The sequence below is a fragment of the Pogoniulus pusillus genome, chromosome 7 (assembly GCF_015220805.1).
Source record: "Pogoniulus pusillus isolate bPogPus1 chromosome 7, bPogPus1.pri, whole genome shotgun sequence".
Classification (NCBI taxonomy): Eukaryota; Metazoa; Chordata; class Aves; order Piciformes; family Lybiidae; genus Pogoniulus; species Pogoniulus pusillus.
In genome coordinates, this window is record NC_087270.1 from 26,859,312 (window position 1) to 26,882,869 (window position 23,558).

A 23,558-nucleotide genomic window follows, 5' to 3' on the forward strand; every position below is an offset into this window, starting at 1 on the left:
GGGCAGAGGGCTCGGAACTGGAGTAGGATCTTTAAGGTCCCTTCCAACCCAACCCATTCTGTGGCTCTGCGAAGGTTATTTAGCTGCCGGAGTGGCTGAGGATGCCTGGGTGAGAGCCACCACAGTCTGAAATTCACTCTGCACTAAAAAGAAACCCCAGCAGCCCAACCTGCAGATCTTGATGTAGGTCTCTCATTTCTTGCACATTTAATAAAGCTGTTTAAAAGAGGTCTATAAACACCCAGCTCTTGTACTCTGCTAATGTGCCCCACAGCTTGGGAGAACAGGTTTAAGCCCTTGGAGAAAACAAAACAAAACAAAACAAAACAAAACAAAACACAAATGCATTAAGCAAAGCCTGGGAAAAAAAAACTGACAGCTAAAATAGAGCAGGGAAGAGGTGAGGCTGCCATGAGAGCTGCAGTTGTGGTGGTGCTGGAGGAATCATAGAATCATAGAATCAGTCAGGGTTGGAAGGCACCACAAAGATCAGCCAGTTCCAACCTCCCTGCCATGCCAGGGACACCCTACCCTAGAGCAGGCTGCCCACAGCCTCATCCAGCCTGGCCTTAAACACCTCCAGCCATGGGGCCTCGACCACCTCCCTGGGCAACCCATTCCAGCCTCTCACCACTCTCTGCTCAACAACTTCCTCCTCATGTCCAGGATGAATCTCCCCACCTCCAGCTTTGCTCCATTCCCCCCACTCCTGTCACTCCCTGACAGCCTAAAAAGTCCCTCCCCAGCTTTTTTGCAGCCCACTTCAGATCCTGGAAGGCCACAAGAAGGTCACCTGGGAGCCTCCTCTTCTGCAGACTGCACAGCCCCAACTCTTTCAGTCTGTGCTCACAGCAGAGCTGCTGCAGCCCTCTGAGCATCCTCGTGGCCCTGCTCTGGACACACTCCAGCATCTCCACATCCCTCTTGTAATGGGGGCTCCAGAACTGGATGCAGTACTCCAGGTGGGGTCTCAGCAGAGTGCAGTAGAGGGGGAGAATCACCTCCCTGGCCCTGCTGGCCACACTTCTCCTGCTGCAGCCCAGGCTCTGGTTGGCTTTCTGGGCTGCAAGTGCACACTGCTGGCTCATGCTGAGCTTCTGGTCCAGCAGCACCCCCAAGTCCCTCTCCTCAGAGCTGCTCTCCAGCCACTCACTGCCCAGCCTGCATTTGTGCCTGGGATTGCCTCAACCCACATGTAGGACCCTGCACTTGCTCTTGTTGAACCTCATGAGGTTGGCTTGTGCCCACCTCTGCAGGCTGTCCAGGTCCCTCTGTGCAGGGCTGGAGATGCTGGAGGAGAGGCAGAGTTCATCACTGCAGCTCTGGGCTGTGCCTGCAGTGTGGGCTGTAGCTCAAAGCCGCCTTGGATGGTGCCCTGAGCAGCCTGGGCTGCAGGGAGGTGTCTGTGTCCATGGCAGGGGCTCAGAAGTGGATGGTCTCTGAAGGCCCTTCCAACCCAAGCCCTCCTAGGATTCTAGCAGGTTCAGGTTAGCAGAGGGCACAGCTGGGCACCAGCACCCACAGAGCATTGACCTTAGCAAGGCCTTTGACACTGTCTCCCATTGTATTCTAGTGAGCAAGCTCAGGAAGTGTGGGATAGAAGAGCAGGCAGTGAGGTGGATTAGGAGCTGGTTACAAGACAGAGTTCAAAGAGGGATGATCAATGGTGCCAGGTCCAGCTGGAGAGCTGTGACTAGTGGTGTCCTCCAGGGCTCAGTGCTGGATCCAGTCCTGTTCAACATCTTCATCAACGGCACTGGTGAGGGCACAGACAGACAGACAGAGTCTGCTCAGCAAGTTTGCTGATGACACCAAACTGGGAGGCTTGGCTGAGACAGCTGCGGGCTGTGCTGCCATCCAGAGAGACCTGGAGTACTGCATCCAGTGCTGGAGCCACTATTACAGGAGGGATGTGCAGATGCTGGAGCAGGTCCAGAGAAGGGTCACGAGGATGCTGAGAGGGCTGCAGCAGCTCTGCTGTGAGCACAGACTGAAAGAGTTGGGGCTGTGCAGTCTGCAGAAGAGGAGGCTCCCAGGTGACCTTTTTGTGGCCTTCCAGGATCTGAAGGGGGCTACAAAAAAGCTGGGGAGGGACTTTTTAGGCTGTCAGGGAGTGCCAGGAGTGGGGGGAATGGAGCAGAGCTGGAGGTGGGGAGATTCAGGCTGGACATGAGGAGGAAATTGTTGAGCATGAGAGTGGTGAGAGGCTGGAATGGGTTGCCCAGGGAGGTGGTTGAGTCCCCATGGCTGGAGGTGTTTAAGGCCAGGCTGGATGAGGCTGTGGGCAGCCTGCTCTAGGGTAGGGTGTCCCTGGGCATGGCAGGGAGGCTGGAAATAGATGATCCTTGTGGTCTCTTCCAACCCTGACTGATTCTATGAAGGTCACAGCCACAGAGCAGCTTCAGAGGAGCCCAGAGCTACCTTGGCCAGCTGGGAACCACCAAGGGGCTGCTGGGCACACTGCTGGGCACTCAGAGCCCAGGGGTTTGCTGGAGGCCATGGGCTGGTACCCAAGCACAGAGTCAGAGCCACAGAAGAGCCATGGAGTGGAAGGGACATCAGAGATCACCCAGTGGCAGCCCTCTGCCATGGGTAAGGACACCTCCCACCAGCCAAGAGTGCTCATGGCCTCATCCAGCCTGGCACTGAACACCTCCAGGGAGGTTGTGGAGCACAGAATCACAGAATGTGATCAACTATCACATTCTGTGATTCTGTGCTCCACAACCTCTCTGGGCAACCTGTGCCAGTGTCTCCTCACCCTCACTCTCTGTGCTCCACAACCTCTCTGGGCAACCTGTGCCAGTGTCTCCTCACCCTCACTCTCTGTGCTCCACAACCTCTCTGGGCAACCTGTGCCAGTGTCTCACCACCCTCACTTGTCAAGAATTTCTCCCTCATCTCCAGTCTAGATGAGATCAGATCTGGATTAGATCAAGCCTCATATCTGGTCTGGAGCTTCCCTGCTGACTAAAGCTGGGTGGCAGAGCAGTGCAGTTGTGGGGCAGTGGCAGGCAGGGCAGGGAGAAGTGCAGCAGTCAGCAGAGTCAGGAGAGCAAAGGAATGTCCTCAACATGTCCTCAGAGGTGGCACAGGGCTGCAGGTGGCCATGGGGCAGCATTCACCGTAGAGTTAATTAAATCCTCACCACTGCTGGTTCCTTTTGGAGTTCATGAGGTGGAGGTTTCTGTCCTGGGTTTGTTCTCTCCTGCAGTGAGTCATTCATTGGCCTCAAAGATTGGCTTGGCAGAGCTCAGAGTGCCCCACGCTGCCTCACCAGAGGACCCTCCCCCACCCCCGACAGGCACCATCCACAGCTGCAGGTACTCACCAGTGGCTGCCAAGGGCAGCCTTGGTTGTGAGGGGGCAGCAGGGGTTGTGAAATGGGTTGGTTACCATTTCTGTCCCACAGCTTCTCAGGAGGAACTCTAAAGCTGCTTGTCAGCACTCCAAAAAAGAGGAGATAACCTGCTGGGCTTCAGCAAAGCCTTTGGCATCATCTGGCACAAGCAGCTCCTGGCTTGGGCAGATTCACTCTGCTATGGGTCCAGAACTGGCTGCAGGGCCAGGCCCAGAGAGTGGTGGTGAATGGTGCCACATCCAGCTGGCAGCTGTCACCAGTGGTGTCCCTCAGGGATCAGTGCTGGGCACAGTCCTGTTCAGTATCTTTAGAGATGATCTGGAGCAGGGGATTGAGTCCAGCATCAGTAAGTTTGCAGATGACACCAAGCTAGGAGCAGGTGTGGAGCTGTTGCAGGGTAGGAGAGCCCTGCAGAGGGACCTGGCCAGGCTACATGGGTGGGCAGAGGCCAATGGGATGAGACTGAGCAAGGCCAAGTGCAGGGTTCTACACTTTGGCCACAACAACCCCAAGCAGCACTACAGGCTGGGGCCAGAGTGGCTGAGAGCAGGCAGGCAGAGAGGGAGCTGGGGGTGCTGGGAGAGAGGAGCTGCAGAGGAGGCAGCAGTGTGCCCAGGTGGGCAGCAGAGCCAATGGCATCCTGGGCTGGCTCAGGAGCAGAGTGGGCAGCAGGACAAGGGAGGTTCTTGTGCCCCTGTGCTCAGCACTGCTCAGGCCACCCCTTGAGTGCTGTGTCCAGTTCTGGGCTGCTCAATTGAAGAGAGCTGTTGAGGTGCTGGAAGGTGTTGAGAGCAGGGCAGCAAGGCTGGGGAGGGGCCTGGAGCACAGCCCTGTGAGGAGAGGCTGAGGGAGCTGGGGGTGTGCAGCCATGGCAGGGGGCTTGGAACTCGGTGATCTTCAACATCCCTTCTAACCCAACCTATCATATGTGTCCCGGCTGGGGAAGGGTCTGGAGAGGAGCAGCTGAGGGAGCTGGGGGGGTTGGTGTGGAGCAGAGGAGGCTGAGGGCAGAGCTCATTGCTCTCTGCAGCTCCCTGAGAGGAGGCTGCAGTGAGGGGGGGTTGGGCTCTGCTCCCTAGGCTCAGGTGATAGCAGGAGAGGAGATGGTCAGGGACTGAAGATGGAGAGGAGATGGTCACAGTGGTCAGGGACAGGCACAGGCTGCCCAGGGAGGTGGTGGAGCCCCCATGCCTGGAGGTGTTCCAGAGCTGTGTGGCCATGGCACTTGGGGCCATGGTGGTGCTGGGCTGGTGTGGGACTGGGTGATCTCAGAGGCCATTCCATGGTCTTTAAGGTCCCTTCCAACTCAAGCCACGCTCTGACCCACAGGCCAAGGGCAAGCCTAGCCAAAGGCACAAACAGCACCCACCCAGCCCAGCATTGCTCACAGCACTGAGGCAACTCAGAGCAGTAAACAAAGATAAGGCATCTGCAGAGGAGAGCTTTGGGTGACCACAAATGGGCACTGCTGCCTGCCTCAGCCTCCCCTCCCACCCAGACAGGTTTGTTTGCTCAGCACTGTTTGTTTGTCCTGGGGAGTGCTGAGGAAAACAATTCCCTGCTCCTCCTCCTCCTCATTAGCTGCTTCCAGGTTGGAGCATTCAACACTGCCCAGGCTGGGAATGTGTCCCTCCCACAGGCACCCTCTGGGCTCTCTGGGCTTGCCAACCTTTGCTGGGTGCTTGGGTTTGGTATCCTTTATGTCTCAGTGCTTGGCTGGAGCTGGACCCCTGAAAGGGGAGAAGCCCCTGGGGGACTCACCCCAGCACAGGAGCCTTACCAGAGCAGCGTTTCTGAACCAAGAGGCAGGGGAGTGGAGAAAGGAGAGGGAAGGCAGGAGCAGATATCACAGAACCATAGAACGGGTTGGGTTGGAAAAGGCCTCTGAGATCAGCCAGTCCAGCACCAGCCCAGCACCACCATGGCCCCAGGTGCCATGGCCACATGGCTCTGGAACACCTCCAGGCATGGGGACTCCACCACATCCCTGGGCAGCTTGTGCCAGTCCCTGACCACTCTTGCACCAAAGACATTTTTCCTTCTCTCCAACCTAACCCTCCCCTGGCACCATCCCAGGCCAGTTCCTCTCCTGCTATCACCTGAGCCTAGGGAGCAGAGCCCAACTGCAGCCTCCTCTCAGGGAGCTGCAGACAGCAATGAGCTCTGCCTTCAGTCTCCTCTGCGCCACAGCGACCCCCCCAGCTCCCTCAGCTGCTGCTCCCCAGCCCTGTTCTCCAGACCCTTCCCCACCTTTGATGCCCTTCTCTAGACCTGCTCCAGCCCCTCAGTGTCTTCCTTGCAGTGAGGACCCTGCACACACAGCCCAGCAGTGCCCTTTGTCTCTCTGTGAGCCAAGGTTAACGCTGCCAGCCGAGGTGCCTGTTGCAGGAGCATCACCATGACCATCTGCTGCGGGCAGCGGGGGATGCTGTGCTTACTGCTCCAGAGTCAATCCTCACGCAGAATTGATTGGAGAGAGAATCAAAGCAGGCTAATTAGGGTGGTGAACGCTTGGCAGGGTGGGATGTGAGCAGCAGGGCTTGATGAGGTGATTTGCATTGCATACTGATTGGTGATCCTCAGCTTCTCCCCCAGCATCTGATTGTCCCTCTTGGCCTCGCTGCGACCTTGGGGGCAGAGAATAGCAGCTGCTGACACAGGCTGTGGAGAGCACCACACGGGACGTGGCTTGGGGTGGGCTGGAAAAGGTCTCCGAGATCGCCCAGCCCAGCAGCGCGGCCACGCAGCTCCCGCACACCCTGACCGCGAACGCAGGGGAGCCCCTAACGGCTCCGGGGCTGCTGCTGCGGGGGGCTGACTGCTGCTGCTGCGGGGGACTGGCTGCTGCTGCTGCGGGGGGCTGACTGCTGCTGCTGCGGGGGACTGGCTGCTGCTGCTGCTGCGGGGGACTGGCTGCTGCTGCTGCGGGGGGCTGACTGCTGCTGCTGCGGGGGGCTGGCTGCTGCTGCTGCGGGGGGCTGCTGCTGCTGCTGCGGGGGGCTGACTGCTGCTGCTGCGGGGGACTGGCTGCTGCTGCTGCTGCGGGGGGCTGACTGCTGCTGCTGCGGGGGACTGGCTGCTGCTGCTGCGGGGGGCTGACTGCTGCTGCTGCGGGGGCTGCTGCTGCTGCTGCGGGGGACTGGCTGCTGCTGCTGCTGGGGGAGGTCTGACTGCTGCTGCTGCGGGAGGCTGACTGCTGCTGCTGCTGCGGGGGGCTGCTGCTGCTGGGGGAGGTCTGGCTGCTGCTGCTGCGGGGGGCTGCTGCTGCTGCGGGGGGCTGCTGCTGCTGCGGGGGGCTGGCTGCTGCTGCTGCTGCGGGGGGCTGACTGCTGCTGCTGCTGCGGGGGACTGGCTGCTGCTGGGGGGGGTCTGGCTGCTGCTGCTGGGGGGGGTCTGGCTGCTGCTGCTGGGGGAGGTCTGGCTGCTGCTGCTGCGGGGGGCTGCTGCTGCTGGGGGAGGTCTGGCTGCTGCTGCTGCGGGGGACTGGCTGCTGCTGCTGCGGGGGACTGGCTGCTGCTGCTGGGGGGGGTCTGGCTGCTGCTGCTGGGGGGGGTCTGGCTGCTGCTGCTGCGGGGGGCTGCTGCTGCTGGGGGAGGTCTGGCTGCTGCTGCTGTGGGGGACTGGCTGCTGCTGCGGGGAGGCTGCCGCTAGGGGGCGCTGGAGTGCCCCAGGGCTCTCTGCTGCGTGCCACACGGCTGCGCCCTCTCCTCAGCCTGCTGCCCATGGCACCAGGAGCTGTGCCCATGGGTGTCTCTCAGCAGGGCACCAGGAGCTGTGCCCATGGGTGTCTCACAGCAGGCACCAGGAGCTGTGCCCATGGGTGTCTCGCAGCAGGGCACCAGGAGCTGTGCCCAGGGGTGTCTCACAGCAGGTACCAGGAGCTGTGCCCATGGGTGTCTCACAGCAGGGCACCAGGAGCTGTGTCCATGGGTGTCTCTCAGCAGGCACCAGGAGCTGTGCCCATGGGTGTCTCGCAGCAGGGCACGAGGAGCTGTGCCCATGGGTGTCTCGCAGCAGGGCACCAGGAGCTGTGCCCATGGGTGTCTCACAGCAGGCACCAGGAGCTGTGCCCATGGGTGTCTCGCAGCAGGGCACCAGGAGCTGTGCCCAGGGGTGTCTCACAGCAGGTACCAGGAGCTGTGCCCATGGGTGTCTCGCAGCAGGGCACCAGGAGCTGTGCCCAGGGGTGTCTCTCAGCAGGCACCAGGAGCTGTGCCCATGGGTGTCTCACAGCAGGCACCAGGAGCTGTGCCCATGGGTGTCTCGCAGCAGGGCACCAGGAGCTGTGCCCATGGGTGTCTCTCAGCAGGCACCAGGAGCTGTGCCCATGGGTGTCTCACAGCAGGGCACCAGGAGCTGTGTCCATGGGTGTCTCTCAGCAGGCACCAGGAGCTGTGCCCATGGGTGTCTCTCAGCAGGGCACCAGGAGCTGTGCCCATGGGTGTCTCTCAGCAGGCACCAGGAGCTGTGTCCATGGGTGTCTCACAGCAGGGCACCAGGAGCTGTGCCCATGGGTGTCTCTCAGCAGGCACCAGGAGCTGTGTCCATGGGTGTCTCTCAGCAGGGCACCAGGAGCTGTGCCCATGGGTGTCTCTCAGCAGGCACCAGGAGCTGTGCCCATGGGTGTCTCTCAGCAGGCACCAGTAGCTGTGCTCCCCAGTAGAGACAAAGCTCCTCAGGAAACTAATTTTGGGGTCACAGAATGGGTTGGATCACAGATCACAGATGTCAGGGGTTGGAAGGACCCAAATTGCTCATCGAGTCCAACCTGCTTGTCAGAGCAGGACCACACAGTCTAGCTGAGGGCACACAGGAACACATCCAGACAGGCCTGGAAAGGCTCCAGAGAAGGAGACTCCACAGCCTCTCTGGGCAGCCTGTGCCAGTGCTCTGGGACCCTTACAGCCAAGAAGTTCCCCTTTGCATTGAGCTGGAACCTCCTGTGCTGCAGCTTCCATCCACTGCTCCTTGTCCTAAGGGTTGGGTCAGAAGGGATGTTGAAGGTCATCCAGTGCCAAGCAGAGCCCATGGCAGGGGGCTTGGAACTGAATGATCTTCAACCTCCCACCAGCCCAGGTTGGCCAAGGCCTCATCCAGCTTGGCACTGAACACCTCCAGGGAGAGGACATCCACATCCAGAGTCTCCCCACCCTCACTCCACACAATTTCTTCCTCATCTTCAGTCTCAATCTGCCCTCCTCAGGCTTCAGTCCATCAGGTCCCCTGGGCTCTGTCCCTTGTGTAGCTGTTTCTGAAGTGACACCAAAGGAAACTCTTTGCTGAAAAGATGATAGGAAAGACTTGGAGGAACTCCCAGCTGAAAATCCATTCAGCAGGGTCCTGTGCTGTGACCTACCTTGGTTTCAGCTGTGCTGAGCCACGTTGGCTTCGGGCCACCCCTGCTGACTGCTGAAGTGAAGCTCACAGCTGGTGTTGAGCTGGATCCAAGCTGTGATGCTTTCTGAAATACAGGAGCTGCTCTCACTCTGCCCTCAGCACCCATCCCTGAGCTGATCCATTTAGTGCTCTTGCAGGCTCTTCTCTTGGTTCTTTCAGGGGGTTGGATGGAGATGGCACTGCCCTGGAGCTCCTCTCTGTAGAGTTGATTCTCCTCAACATGCAGACTTTGTTCCACACCTCTGACTTCTGCAGCAAGCCTCCAGCTTCCTCACTCAGGTGAGGTGCCAGAAAAGCAAATGAGAGCCCAGGACAGCCCAGACCAGGCTGCTTTCCTGTTCAGTGTGAGCAGCATCCTCCAGCAGCTGCTTGGTCAGGTCTGTGCTCTGCAGCCCCCTCTTCTCCAGCACACTCCCTCCTGCAGGCTGGGCAAAGTGCTGGCAACAGCCCAGGGACAGCAACATCCTAGCTCTGCCATCAGCCACTGTGTTACTGGTGTCACTGATCTGCTCCATGCCTGGCAGCAGGTCCTGCCAGCTGTGTGCTGCTCTGTTCCTCAGCCACAGCCACATTTTATCTAGAGGATCTCTGGTGGGTCTGAGCCACTGCTGTGATAGCAGAACCCCAGAAGGCACTGGGTTGGAAGGGACCCTCGGGGCTTATCCTGTCTAACCCCCTGCAGGGAGCAGGGACCCCTCCAGCTGGAGCAGGCTGCCCAGGGACACTTGGGGTTTGATCCTGAGTGCCTGCAGGCATGGACCCTCCACAGTACCTCTCAGGGAAGCAAGGGCCCTTGGATGGTTTTCTTGTGGGATGCTTTTCCTTCTGCACACATTGCCTGCAGCTGTCTCCTCCCTGGAGGTGTTCAGGGCCAGGCTGTGTGAGGCCTTGAGCAGCCTGGGTTGGTGGAGCTGTCCCTACGCAGGGCAGGGGGCTGGAACTGGAGGATCTTGAAGCTCCCTTCCAGCCCAACCCGTTCCATGGCTCTACCAGAGCAGTGTGCACTGCTCCTGCCACCCCCGCTCCGCATCCCCCTGAGTTCTGCCTTCCTCTTCTTGCCTGTGCTCCAGCCTCACAGGGGCCATGCCCCATGCTGCTGGCAGCCTTGGCACCACCTGTGCCAAGTCTTGCATCAGCAGCTCAGTCTGGGCTCCTTCCGTGCTGTGTCAGCCATCAACCCTTGCTCATGCCCTCTCTCAGTGCCCCAGCAAGTGAGCTATAGTCAGGGCTATAGTGAGCTATAGTCAGGCCAGTTCCAACCCCCCTGTCATAGGCAGGGACACCCTACCCTAGATCAGCCTGGCCACAGCCTCATCCAGCCTGGCCTTAAGCACCTTCAGGGATGAGGCTTCCACCACCCCCCTGGGAAACCCCTTCCAGGCTCTCACCACCCTCATGCTGAAGAACTTCTTCCTCACATCCAGGCTGAATCTACCCACTTCTAGCTTGGTTTCATTCCCCTCAGTCCTATCCCTACCTGACAGCCTGAAAAAGTCCCTCCCCAGCTTTCCTGTAGCCCCTTTCAGATACTGCAAGGCCACGATAAGGTCACCTGGGAGCCTTCTCCTCTCCAGACTGAGCAGCCCCAACTCTTCCTGTCTGTCCTCATAGGAGAGGTGCTTCAGCCCTCTGAGCATCCTTGTGGCCCTTCCTCTGCTGCTGCCCTGCCTGTGGCTGCTGTGCCCACTCAGCCTGTGGGCAGTGCAGGCTTCTCTGCTCGCTCTGCAGGCTGCTGGCTCAGCCCTGCTGGGTTTTCTCCTCCTCCTCCTCCTTCACTCCAGTCAGCATTCCCTGCGTGGCAACCTCAGCTGAGAGACCTGGAGTCTGTTCCAGCCTTAACCCCAGCTCTTTGATACTTCACACACCAAAGCAGCTCAGCCCCTGAAGACAATTTCTCTGCTCTGGAAGCTGTGCAGTAATTGGAGGAGCTGCCCCCACCCCCAGCCCTGTCCCTGAGCTATGTGCTGGGTTTCCCAGCTCCCTGTACCTCACCCTGTGCTGCTGGGAACCGCAGCGCTCCTCGGCTTGGGCTCCTCAGCAGGCAGAAGTCACTGCACAAAAACCATCCCTGCCCAAGGGCTCTGCCCCCTTCTCTGCTGCTGAGGGGGTTGGAGAATAGAGGAGCATGGAATAGCTTGGGTTGGAGAAGCCCTCTGGGATCACTCAGCCCAACACGAACCTGGCCCCACCATGGCCACCAAACCATGTCCCAGTGCCAAGGCCACACAGTGCTGGAACACCTCCAGGCATGGGGACTCTGCCACCTCCCTGAGCCTCCCCTCAGTCTCTTTTTATGAGAAGGGAGCTGGAGTCTGAAGAAGAGGAGGCTGAGGGCAGCCCTCATGGCTCTCTACAGCTCTCTGAGAGGAGGTTGGAGTGAGGCCAGTGTTGGCCTCTTCTCCCACGTAGCTAACAACAGGACAAGAGAGAATGGCCTGGGATGGTGCCAGAGCAGGCTTAGGTTGGAGAGGAGGAAAAATGTCTTTGGTGCAAGAGTGGTCAGGGACTGGCACAGGCTGCTCAGTGAGGTGGTGGAGTCCCCATGCCTGGAGGTGTTCTGTGTGGCCATGGCACTTGGGGCCATGGTTTGGTGGCCATGGTGGTGCTGGGTTGGAGTGGGACTGGTTGACCTCAGAGGCCTTTTCCAACCCAACCCATTCTGTGATCTAACTTTGGGGCACAGTCTAACAGTGCTGGAGGTGTTGGGCAGCAGTTTGTGCTCTCAGAGGGCTTCTCCAATCACAATGACTCCAGGATCCCCCAAGGAGCTCTCAGAGCACAAATTGCACCGGGGAGCAGCTGCAGACTGAGCCCAGGCTGGCACTCTTAACAAGATTCACTTCCTTTTGTACTGCTGCAGAGCCCTGGGCAGCTGCTTTCTGTTACTGCCCCTGGGGAGCCCCAGATGGCTGGTCAGAAGACACTTATTGGCTGGAAGGGTTCTCCAGGCCTGTCACAGGCTGCCCAGGGAGATAGCTGGATAATGCCTACCCTTGGAGGTGATTCCCAGAGGCAGAGCTGTGGTGCTGAGGGTCGTGGCTCAGCCTCAGCCTGGGCAGAGTCAGAGGGGGTTGGGCTGGGTGAGCTCAGAGAGCTGTGCCAGCCCAGTGAATCGATGAAGCTCTGCCTTGCCACATCCAAGGAGACCTTTCCTCATGGTTCTTGCTGTGACATTGGTTCTGAACGTGTTCAGCAGATCAAAGTTGTCCCTCACAAGCTGTTGGCAGCAAAGAGGATGCCCCAAATGAGGGCATGGCGCAGATGTGCCAGCTGCAATCAGCAGCCAGGCTCCTCCAGCTTCCTGTTGAGCAATCAGAAAGGTTCAGGGAGCAGCTTGCAGGAGAGCTTCCTCCAGAGAGGAATCTGCAGGGCTCCACAGGGCATTCCAGGAGTCAGCACTTCTGTGCCACACACTCGTTTGCTGCGTGTGCTCTGCCTGAGAACATTAACGAGTCAGCCCTTCTCATGTCCTCATTTGCATCTTTAATTGAGCCCTGGCAATCAGTGGGAATGCACTGAAAGGCTTCAGCTCCTTTCTTCACCTTTCCCCATCCCAGAGGAGCAGAGCAGGGAACATCTGGAGGCACTCAAGGCTTGAGCAACCAGGGCTGGTGGAAGGTTGAAGATCACCTAGTTCTAAGCCCCCTGCCACGGGCATAGCCCATGGGCTTGCAACTAGGTGATCTTCAACATCTCTTCTAACCCTACCCACTCCATGAAGCTGTGCCTATGCAGGGGAGGCAGTGGCTGTGCTGCCACACAGGTCTGCAACGCCTCCCGGGCTGGGGACTCCACCACCTCCCAGGGCAGCCTGTGCCAGTCCCTGGCCGCTCTCAAGTGAGGTTCACTGTGGTTGGGTGTGCAGGAGCCAGGGCAGGCCTTGGCCCTTGGATGCTTTCATCTGTCTCTTAAGCAGCTGGAAGCAGGACAGGAGGTTCCTGCCTTTGCTCAGCTGTGCCGTAAGACAGGGCAGAAGCTCCCTCTGGAGGTGCTGGTGGCTGCAGCGTGCAGAGACGCAGCCTGGGCACGCAGCCTGGGCACTCCCCTGCAGCAGTCACCATCACCAGCCTGGCTGCTCAGTGCTGGTCTCCATGCAGACCAGCCCGTGCCGGGCTCCCCCCGCCTGGCTGGGGTCTCACCTTCTGCCCCTCTTTGCTGATGTTGCCAGCAGGAGGACATTGGTCAGGAGATCATTTGGGTCTTTTTATAGCCAGGCCTGGAGTTTCCATGGTGAGCTGAGCCAAGAGGAGCTTCCTGCAGGGGCAGAGCACATCCTTTACTGGCAGCACCAGGCTGGCTGGCCCCGAGGAAGTGTCGTTGTCCCAGCTCTATTCTGGGTCTCCAGGGCTCCCTCTGCTCTCAGAGCTATTTTTAAGCCGAGAAGAGTATTTATAGTGCCCAGGGGGAGCATCCTGATGGGTTATTCTTAGCTCTGGCTCTCTGGGTTTGGCTTCTCTGATGAGCTTCTTTCCTTTTCCTCTTCAAAGCTCTAACAGAAAATGAAAGCAGAGGTGACAGTTGGAGCTAACCCCTGGCAGGGACAAGGTGACACAGGGACTGCTGTGTCCTGGCCACAGGAGTGGGTTGGGCACACTATTTTCTGAGCATTGTGGAAGGCTGTGCAGATGCCCAGAGCACCTGGGCTGGAGCATCTCCTGGCACCAGGCACCAAAGCTAGGAAGAAGTCCTTGTGAGTGAGGTCCTGGGCTGGGGGGAGGTTAAAGCTCACAGGATGAGGCTCTGAGCAGCCTAGCTGCTGGCACAGGACCATGCCACTCTGCAGAACCTCTCCAGGTGTTCAGGAGCATGAGGACAATCCTGTTGTTACCCACTCTGGAGTGTGCCTCCCAGCAGCATGCCCAGCCGGGCAGCGTGAGTTTGCTTTGCCTTCTGGGGGTGCTTGAGTGTGTGCCAGGAACCTCCTCTCACCTCCTGCCCCTGGAGCAGCATCACATTCAGGCCAGAACCTCCTGACACGAAAGGCAAGAGAGGATGGGGCCAGGTGAGCTCTGCCAGACCCCCCTCAGCCCAGGTGCAAATGGAGCCTCCTCTGCAGAGGCTGCTCTCTGCTCAGGGAGGTGTCATGGAGCCACAAGTCTGGCTTGGAGGGAGCCTCTAAAGCCTCCTCACACACTCATCACATCACCTCCAGGCTCTCCTTACCACGAACCAAGGAGCCTTCCCTGCTGGCAGGGCAGCCCCTGGCTCTTCTCATACCCTTCCCAGCTCTGAGGATCCATCTTGGCCTGAGGGTCCCTGGCTCAAGCTTCCCTCTACATCCCATCCCAGGCTGCTGAGTCTCACTCCGCAGCTTCTCACTCTCTCCACATGGTCTCTGGGATGAAAACCTCCACAGCCACAGCTGCAACCACAGTCACAGCCACAGCCACAGTCACAGCTGCAGCCACAGCCACAGCTGCAACCACAGTCACAGCTGCAACCACAGTCACAGCCGCAGCCACAGTCACAGCTGCAGCCACAGTCACAGCTGCAGCCACAGCCACAGCTGCAGCCACAGTCACAGCCGCAGCCACAGTCACAGCCGCAGCCACAGTCATAGTCACAGCAACAGTTGCATTCATAGTCACAGTCACAGCCAGTCGCAGCCACAGCCATACCCACAGTTACAGCCACAACCGCAGCCACAGCCACAGCCACAGCCACAGCCGCAGCCTCAGTCACAGCCACAATCACAGCCACAGCCACAGCCGCAGCCTCAGTCACAGCCGCAGCCTCAGTCACAGCCACAGCCACAGTCACAGTCGCATTTGCACCCACAGTCACAGCCACAGCTGCAGCCACAGCCGCAGCCACAGTCACAGACACAGTCACAGCCACAGCCTCAGTTGCAGCCACAGCCACAGTCGCATTTGCAGCCACAACCGCAGTCACAGCCACAACCGCAGTTGCAGCCACAACCACAGTCATAGCCACAACCTCAGTCGCAGCCACAGCCACAACCGCAGTCACAGCTGCAGTCACAGCCACATCCACAGCCGCAGCCAGTCACAGCCACAACCGCAGCCACAGTCACAGCCACAACCGCAGTCACAGCCGCAGTCGCAGCCACAGTCACAGCTGCAGCCAGTCACAGCCACGGTCGCAGCCACAGTCACAGCCGCAGTCACAGCTACAGCCACAGTCACAGCCGCAGTCGCAGCCACAGCCACAGCCGCAGCCACAGCTGCAGCCAGTCACAGCCACAGTCACAGCCACAGCCACAGCCACAGCTGCAGCCAGTCACAGCCACAGTCGCAGCTACAGCCACAGTCACAGCCGCAGCCAGTCACAGCCGCAGTCGCAGCTACAGCCACAGTCACAGCTGCAGTCACAGCTACAGCCACTGTCACAGCCGCAGTCGCAGCCACAGCCACAGCCGCAGCCACAGCTGCAGCCAGTCACAGCCACAGTCACAGCCACAGCCACAGCCACAGCTGCAGCCAGTCACAGCCGCAGTCGCAGCTACAGCCACAGTCACAGCCGCAGTCGCAGCTACAGCCACTGTCACAGCCGCAGCCGCAGCCAGTCACAGCCACAGTCACAGCCACAGCCGCAGCCACAGCCACAGCCACAGCCAGTCACAGCCACAGTCACAGCCACAGTCACAGCCACAGCTGCAGCCACAGCCACAGCCACAGAGGCAGCTGCCTCCCTCCACAGTGCTGCTGCCACTGCCCCTGACTCAGTCCTGCCGCAGCCTCTTCCCTGCACTGTCTCCAGCCTACTTTGCATTCCCCTGCTGCAGCTTCCTCTCCACAGCGCTGGCAGGAGGCTGCAGACCCTTGGCAGGAGGCTCCAGGACCCTGCTCTGCTGTCCTGGATGATGTCCCCCGGAGTGGGGAGCTGAGCTGCCTGTGGTGCCTGCTCACGCAGAGGATCTGGATGTTAGGATCTGCTTTCTGCAGGTGCTTTGCCCTCCCGGGGAGCTGCTCACAGGGGTGATGGGCACCAGGGCAGGGGCTCCAGCCAAGCCCATGCCTCTCTGACTCCAAAGGGTAGCTGGAGAGATGCTTGGCAGCCTCAGCCAGCACCGGTGGCATTTACAGGGTTGGTGACCACATGCACATGACCCTGTGCCACCAGCCCCTCCAGCAGCATGCCCTGTGGGCACTGCCCAGTGTGCCAAGCAGCAGGGTCAGCACTGCACATGCACAGTGCCAGCCAGCCAGGAGGTTCACAGCTGCCTTCTCCCGGCTGTGCCTCTCTGCACCCTAGAGCCTCCTCAGCCTGGGACGTGGGGAAGGAGAGACACCAAGAGGGAGGTGGAGGTCCAGCAGTCAGTTGTGCCTGCTGCCATGCCCCACCAGCCCAGCCCAGCTTGGAGCCTTGCAGCTGGGCAGAAGAACTCAGGTAGGCACCCAGGCTGGCACCAGCTGCCACTGGCAGGGGACTTAGCAGTGAGAGAAACCACCTGGGGCCAGGTCTGCTCTGGCTCAGACCCAGGCACAAGGGGTCTCAGGGCTTCAGCTCATCCTTGGCCAGAGCTGCCCTCCCTCCCTGGCTGCATGGAGCAGTGGACAGCAGTGGGCAGGGGTGGGCAGCTCAGGTGGCCTCCCCCCCAGCTTACAGGGATGTGGGACGTGGTGGTGCTGGCTCAATGGTTGGACTGGGTGAGCTCAGAGGGCTTTGCCACCCCAACCCACCCTGTGGTTCTCTCCCCTTGAGAAGGGCTCCCAGAGTACCAGGCTGAGCAGTCTGATGGCAAGGCCCAGGACTGGGCTGTCCCTTGAGCTGGAGGCAGCAGCACTGCACCTCCAGAGGGACCTGCTTGCAGCTCAGGGAAGTCTCCTCCATGGAATCAGAATTGCTTCCCCTGGAGGAGACCTCTGAGATGGACAGAAGAGTTGAGCAGAGCCTCAGCAAGTGTGCAGCTGGCACCAAGCTGTGTGGCACAGGTGACTTGCTAGAGGGCAGGGATCCATGCAGAGGGAGCTGGACAGGCTGCAGAGCTGTGCCCAGGCCAACCTCATGGCATTCAACAAGGCCAAGTGTAAGCTCCTGCAGCTGGGTGGGTGCAATCCCAAACACAATCCAGGCTGGGTGGGGAATGTCTGAGAGCAGCCCTGAGGAACAGGCCCTGGGGGTCTGGGATGATGAAAAGCTCAAGAGGAGCCTGCAGTGTGAGTGCAGCCCAGACAGCAACCCTGTGCTGGGCTGCAGCAAGAGCAGTGTGGGCAGCAGGGCAAGGGAGGGCATTCTGCCCCTTGGCTCTGCTCTCCTCACACCCCACCTGCACTCCTGGCTGCAGCTCTGCAGCCCCCAGCACAAGCAGGACATGGAAGTGTTGGAGGCAGTGCAGAGGAGGCCACCAAGATGCTGAGAGGGCTGCAGCAGCTGTGCTGTGAGGACAGGCTGAGAGAGTTGGGGCTGTGCAGGCTGCAGAAGAGAAGGCTTCCAGGAGCCCTTGGAGTGGCCTTGCAGGATGTGAAGGGGGCTGCAGGAGGGCTGGGGAGGAACTATTGACGAGGAGGTTGGAACTGGCTGAGCTTTGATCTCCCTTTCAACCTTAAACCATTCTATGATTCTATGACTCCAACCTTCAGCCTAAAGCCACCATGGCCACTAACCTATGCCCTGAAGTGCCCTCAGAGCCAAGCACAACAAAATGAAAGCCAGACCCAAATGTCAATCCTACACTTTCTGAGCTAAGAAAACCCCCAAGCCCCAAGCAGCATCCTGCTGACCACTCCAGAGTTCTTCTACCCTGGCACCTTCCCTGCTGGCACAGCCATCAAGAAAGGGATGAAGCTGTGGAGTGCTGGGGATAGAACAAGGACAATCACTTCTCCAAGTGGGAGTGGGGAAGGTTCTCAGGACTTGTTCTCCAGAAGGCAGCTGACAGCTTCCTGGGTGCCTGCAGCCCCTGGTTGATGAGGCTGAGGGTTGTGTGTGCCAGCTGCTGGGTGATGCTGTGAGGAGGATGTGCTGCCGGCGCCAGACAAGCTGCACAAATGCTGTGGCTGAGCAGGGACATCCTCCTGGCCTCAGCCTCCCACCAGAGACCTTCCTGCTCCCACTGCTCTGACTCAGCAGCTTGCTCAGAGCAACAGGAAGACAAAGAGGAAGAGGTCAGGGAGCAAGGCAAGGGTGGGAGCCCAGCACTTACTCGTCCTGTGCTGCCAGTCCTCCTGCAGCAACCTCACACATCCTACTGCTCCTGCATCCTGAGCTGGGCTGGGGTCGTGGTGCTGGAGCCCATCCACCACCCTCTGTGGCTTCCCCACACAGCTGCAGGGCTCCTGCCTACCTCCTCTGCCCAGGCCAACCCTGCACAGTCTCTACCCCTGCAACACTGCAGGCTTTGGGTGTGGATGGCAGAAGCCTGTGTGATGGCACCATCTGGGCAGCACCACCCACACTAGAGGAGCACAACACACCAGGGCCTCCCTCTGTGTGTCCCGTGCAGGGCCAGCCCCTGCCCACTGGCACTGAAGCTCCTGGTGAGGAGCAGTGAAAAGCTGACTGCAGAGGCATGGAGAGCAGAGGGTGAGCTGCGACTGCTCCCTGTCCTGTGCAGCCAGAAGGGCTAAGCAAGCCCAGCTGCAGGCAGCAAGGCAGTGACCCACCCAGCTGCACTGCATGGGGCTCTCCTGCCATCACCCACCCAGCTGCACTGCATGGGGCTCTCCTGCCATCACCCACCCTGCTGCACTGCATGTGGCTCTCCTGCCATCACCCACCCAGCTGCACTGCATGGAGCTCTGCTGCCATCACCCACCCTGCTGCACTGCATGGGGCTCTCCTGCCATCACCCACCCTGCTGCACTGCATGGGGCTCTCCTGCCATCACCTACCCTGCTGCACTGCATGGAGCTCTGCTGCCATCACCCACCCTGCTGCACTGCATGGGGCTCTCCTGTCATTGCTCTGCTGGTGCAGTCAGGGTCCTCCTGGTGAGAGCAGCTGGGAAAGCAGAAGCAGTTGAGGCTCAGCAAGCAGAGCCCTGTGAGTGCAGTGCAGCCACCACTCCGGGCAGCCTATTCCAACCCCTGACCACTCTTTCAGGGAAGAAATTTTTCCTTATCTCCAACCTAACCCTGCCCTGGTGCAGCTTGAGGCCATTTCCTCTCAGCCTATCACTTGTTACAGGCTGGAGAGGAGGAAAATATCTGGTGCAAGAGTGGTGAGGGACTGGCAGAGGCTGCCCAGGGTGGTGGTGCAGTCCCCATGGCTGGAGGTGTTCTAGACCCATATGGCCATGGCACTTGGGGTCATGGTTTGGTGGCTATGGTGGTGTGTGCTGGTGTGGGACTGGGTGACCTCAGAGGCCTTTTCCAACCCAAACCATTCCATGACTCCAGAGCCATCTCCAAAGCCCAGCAAACCAAAGCATGCTCAGTGCTGGCTGGGGCAGGGGGAGGCAGCTAAAACAACAAACAGCTGGGAAAAAGCAAACATTTTGGTCAGGGAACGACACAGGCTGGCCAGGGATGTGGTGGAGTCTCCACCCCTGGAGGTGTTCCTGCCCCATGTGGCTATGGCACCTGAGGCCATGGTGGGGCTGGGTTGGTGCCAGCCTGGGTGCTTTCAGAGGTCTCCAACCCAAGCCATGCCACATCCTGTGTGTGCAGGAGAGCTGAGCTGTGTTCAGTGTCACCTCCCCCGAGCTCTGGGGTAGCCCAGGGCAGATCTCTCTTCCACTCCCCCTCCTTCTGCCTGGCACCTGCCGTCACAGCCAGCTGCAGGGGCACAGCCCAGCAGCTCCCGGCAGGGCAGGGAGCAGAGAGCCTGCGCCACGTCCCGGGCGGTGTGCGGCACCAGCCTGGCAGCTGCCTGCAGCCCTGCAGCTCTTTCCCTCACCAGGTGCAGGTGGCAGCAGATCTCCTTCCTCTGAGCCACAGTGCAAACCCCAGCCCCTGCCAGCCAGCTCCCGGCAGTGACTGATCCTGCAGGGTAAAACTTGGGTGCAGTGCCCCAGGGGGACACCCTGGAGAGAGGGCAGAGTATGGGGCAGAGGGCACCCACCCCTGGCAGACAGGGCACTGGGTGGGTGGAAGGGCAGTTAGCAGGATCAGGAAGGCTGCAATGGTCAGAGAGTGACTCACAGAATCATGGAAGGGTTTGAGCTGGAAGGGTCCTTAAAGACCACCCAGCTCCACCCCGTGCCATGGCAGGGGCATCTCCACCAGCCCAGGCTGCTCAAGGCCTCTTCCAGCCTGGCCTGGAACACCTCCAGGGAGGAGACATCCACAGCCTCCCTGGGCAGCCTGTGCCAGTGTCTCCCCACCCTCACTGTGCAGATTTTCTTCCTGATGTCCAGCCTCAGTCTGGAGGTCATTGCCCCTGTCCCACCACCAGGCAGCACTTGGGCATACTTTGGGCGGCCTCTGCCCGCTCACTGTGCTCTCCTTTGCTGCTCTGAAAGCAAAGCCTGCAGCCAGCCAAGCAGCTGGGAGAGGGCTGTGGGATGTGAGATGCACACAATCTGAACTGAAACCTTGCTGGCTGGGAAGGCTCTCAAAGCCTGGCCCAGGCTGCCCAGGGGGGTGGCTGAGTGCCCATCCCTGCAGGGGTTTCGGAGGCAGAGCTGTGGTGCTGAGGGCCATGGCTCAGCCCCAGCCTGGGCAGAGTTGGAGAACAGTTAAAGGGCTTTGCCAGCCCCAAGCACTCTGTGATTCTGTGGCAAAACCATTGCTGGTCCTCAGGTGAGCTGCTGAGCTGCTGGGGGCTGCCAGCAGTGCAGGCAGGAGCTGACAGCTGCACCATGCAGCAGCTCCCTGCAGAATAATGCAGCTGGGAAAATTGGTGCCCAGGGTCCCAGCTGGCCAGAGAAGTGCAGGGAAGGCCTGACCTGGGGTAGCAGCAGCTGAGTGCCCAGCAGCACCAACTGCCAGGGACGTGAGGAGCTGGCCCTGGGAATGCTGGCTCTGGGTTAAACGTTGGTGGCCCCTGGGTGTGCAGCTCTTTTGCTGGCAGCTCAGGGGTAGCAGCTCTGGGGGCACCAAAGTGTGACCCCAGCCCAGAGCTGGAGAGTCAGGAGAGCACCCCAGGATGGGGAGCACCCCCTGAGCACAGGCTGCTGGTGATGCTGGGCACCAGATCCCACCCAAGTCCTCAGCTGATGCTTGGTGACCCCAAGGGGTGCTGCCAGCAGCCACACGAGGCTGAAAGCTGCAGCCTGGAGCCTGCTGCTGCAGCCTGTGCTGAGGTTCACCTTGCACACAGCACTCCTGCTCCTCCACAGCCTCCCTGCTTCAGGCTCAGTTCTGGAGTCTCTCACTTTGCTCAGACTATTTTTGGCCTGCTCTGGTTTTAAGGTGTCCTAAAAACCTCTTCCAGCCACAAGCTCTTCCAGCTGATGCATTTCCCCAGCTCTTGACACCTACCAGGAGGCTGTGGTTAAGTCCTGGGCAGGGCATCAGCTCCTTGGCTTATGAGACACAGGTCCTGTCCAGGTGTGGCACCTGGGGCCATGGTTTAGTGGCCACGGTGGTGCTGGGTTGCTGGTTGGACTCAGAGAGCTTTTGCAACCCAACCCATCCTATGTTTGACTCTGTGGGCTGGGGAAGGAGGCATGAGGTTGATTTTGAGCAGAGCAGCAGCTGTGCCAGCTGGCCCCAGGGCTGTGCTGGCTGGCAGGGAGGGTGCTCCTGGTTTGCATCACCTGTGACTCTCCCTCAGACGTCACCCACCCAGCCCTTGGACACCAGTGCAGCTGCCAGCTCCACCTTCCTCCTCCTGGTGTCTCATCTACCTGGCAGGCTGCCCATGCTCAGGCATCACCTCTGAGTCAGCAGTGCCCCTGCCACCAGCCCCTGGGCAAGGAGGTCGCTGCCCCAGCCGGGTCTCACCAGCTCCCCAGGTGACTCACAGGCTGGCACAGCTTGGCTGCATTGTGCCCGGCAGCGGTGCAGCTCTGCCCCCTCCTGCCCAGCCCTCTGCACGGGCTGGGCAGAGGAAGGGTTAAAGGAGAGCCCTGAGCAGCGCAGTCAGCAGCCCCTGCTGGCAAGGCTGAGGCTGGGGTCTCTGTGGTGGGAGCCCTCTGCCGCCCAGCTCCTTTCAGGGTCTCTATCAAGGTATCTGGTCGGCTTCAAAGCCCCAGGGCAGAGAGCTCCAGGAGTGAAGGGGGAAGTTAACAAACCTCAGGCCCGCAGAGCCATGGAACGGTTTGGGTTGGATCTCCAAGGTCACCCAGTCCCACACCAGCCCAGCACCACCATGGGCACCACCGCACGGCCCCCAGGTGCCATGGGCACACGGCTCTGCAACAGCTGCAGGCACAGGGACTGCACCGCCCCCCCGGGCAGCTGGCACACTCCCTTCCCCCATGGCCCTGCTCACCTGCACCTGAAGGGTAACAGCAGGGCTGAGCTTCAACTGAGCACAGAGAGGAGAGTCCCAGCCAGACACCTGCTGCAGCCCGAGCAAAGGAGCCCTCCTCAAGCATCTCTGTGCCCTCCAGGCTGCAGGACAGCACACGGCAGAGACCAGAGCTGCCCCAGGAGGGGCTGCAGCAGGAACAGGCAGGGGTGGCTGCTGGCAGCAGTGCTGCAAAAGGGGTGGCACAGAGATGCCACCAGGCTGCATCCTGCCTAGGGGGCACGGAGCCTGCTGCCCACTCCATGCCAGCCTCCTCTGATGGAGCTGACACTGGCACAAGCTAAGGTCAGAGCCATCAAGTTCCAGCCCACGTGCCCAGAAACATTCCCTGCACATCCCCACTGCCCAACAAACCCCAGCTGGCTCTGGCAGCATCTCTGCCTTGGTGAGTGCTGGAGAAGGTGGCCACCAGGTGTGGCAGGAGCAGGAGGACCTGCAGGGAGAGCTGCAGGCTTCCAGAGGGAGCCAGGAGAGCAAATCAGCAGGAAAACAAAGGAGACAGGCAGAGTAGGGACAGGGGACAGTGCTGGGGGCAAGGGATGATGCTGAGGCCAGGCCTCTCCCACCACAAAGCCCTTCTGGTGTGGGCAGGAGCCAAGTGTCTGATGGCTTCCAGGAACCAAGCATCACCTGGCACAAAGTGAGAGAAGGGGAGCAGAGCCCAACTCCCTCTCACTGCAGCCTCCTCTCAGGGAGCTGCAGAGAGCAATGAGCTCTGCCCTCAGCCTCTTCTCCCCCACACTGCACACCCCCAGCTCCCTCAGCTGCTCCTCCCCAGCCCTGCTCTCCAGACCCTGCCCCACCTTTGGTGCCCTTCTCTGGACCTGCTGCAGTCCCTCAGTGTCATTCTTGGACTGAGAGGCCCAAACCTGACCCCAGCACTCCAGGGGTGGCCTCACCCCGTGCCCAGTACTTCTCTGGTCCTGCCCAGCATGGGCTGCTGGCTGCCCTCCTTTCCCATGAGATCCAGCTGGAGGCAGGATCCTCAGCCCCGCTGAGCAATGCCACATGCCACAGGAGGGTGCCAGGGGCTCGCTGGCCCCAGCTGACCACAGCAGTTTGGGCTGAGGAGCAGTGGCCCTGTGGAGCTGCTGTGTGGAAGGTGAGGGCTGAGCAGCTGCTGCAGTGGCTGCGGTGCCCTGCCAGGCAGGGTGGCAGCCATCCTGGTTTCCATGGACACGGAGGGAGGGAAGCCACAGCCAAGCTGCAGCTTGCCCACCTGGCTCATGGTCTGATGCCCACGCTCTGCTGGGTTGATGGCTGGACTGGATGGCCTGCCAGGACGTTGCCAAGGTGAGCAGCTCCAGGACTCTGTGACTCTGCTGGCAGCAGAGCAGCAGTGGCAGGCAGGACCCCCAGACCCTGCAGGGTGACTGAGCTGAAGTAAGGCAGAGCAGCTGCTGGGCAGAGGGGTCTGAGCCGTGGCTGTTCCCTCAGCAGCAGACATCCCTTTGGCCTTTGCTCTCCTCTTCACCAGCAG